Below are 1044 nucleotides of genomic sequence, written 5' to 3' on the forward strand. Positions count from 1 at the left end.
TATAACTGAGGAATTAATGCATATTCTACTTTCTTAGAAATGACAAAGACATCCTGGAAATGGATCATATCATTACAGACATGGTCACATGGAAAGGTTGTGTGTACCCCTTTAAGATATCTCATATTTAAATGGAAATACATTAAATGTATGATTTCAACTATGTATGAAGAGTGTGTAAGTGTGCATGCATGTGTTTGTGTGTGTGTGTAGTATAAGAAATTGTTAGAGATTATGTGTGGGTGATGAAATTATTGTTATATATTTTTTTCTACTTTCCATCGCTTCTCGGCCTTTTGGCTAAGATCAAGTGTAGTATATTTTTTTCTACTTTCCAAACATTCGAGTGTATTACTGTTATAATTATATAATCGTGCTTTAAAAGTAGGCTTTAAAAATTCTCATAACTTTTAAAAACATGCATAAAGTTTTTAAAGTGTGTGTCTGGTATGTAAAAAGCATCTATAAAGTACTGTGTAAAAAAAGATGATGAGCTTGTTTGTATCTTGTAAGTGGGACTCAGGACTTTTAGAACAAGAGCTGAGAATATTTGTTTTATAACAATGACTTGCAGATAAGCCATCCGAAGTGCTGAATGAGTGAATGATCTCCACATGCCCCTGCGTGTGTGACGCGCCACCTTCTTCCAGTCCTGTGACTACTGTCCATACCCTGTCCCTCCCTCTAACCCCACACTCCCATTTTACCTCCTGGGCTGACCACTTCCCATGGGCAGGGGCAGCTTCAGATCTGTCCAGTGTTTCTAGCATCTGGCCCAAAACTTAGACCATATTGGTACTTAGTAAGGAGTAGCTGAAATAAGTTGTTGCCTTTATTTTTGTCAAAATGATAAATATCAGAGGACATATTATGTTTATGTCCATAAACATAAATATTCCCCCTTATGACTGCTCCTTTTGTCTTCAACATCAAGAACTCTTGTTCTTTGTTGGAGTCATTAGCAGGAGCAGTACAAAAAGATACAAGGACCATGGGACTAGATCATGGTACCAGGAATTCTTTTTTTAGGTAAATTATGGGGTG

At 36.6% G+C, this 1044-nt stretch overlaps 1 pseudogene; it reads left to right on the forward strand.

Moving 5' to 3' along the window:
* The first annotated feature begins 280 nt into the window (after nt 1-280).
* Nucleotides 281-422, forward strand: LOC118995621 (uncharacterized; annotated as a pseudogene).
* Nucleotides 423-1044: the final 622 nt, after the last annotated feature.

The sequence above is a fragment of the Sturnira hondurensis genome, unplaced genomic scaffold, assembly GCF_014824575.4.
Source record: "Sturnira hondurensis isolate 20B ecotype Veracruz unplaced genomic scaffold, ASM1482457v3 Scaffold0010128, whole genome shotgun sequence".
NCBI lineage: Eukaryota > Metazoa > Chordata > Mammalia > Chiroptera > Phyllostomidae > Sturnira > Sturnira hondurensis.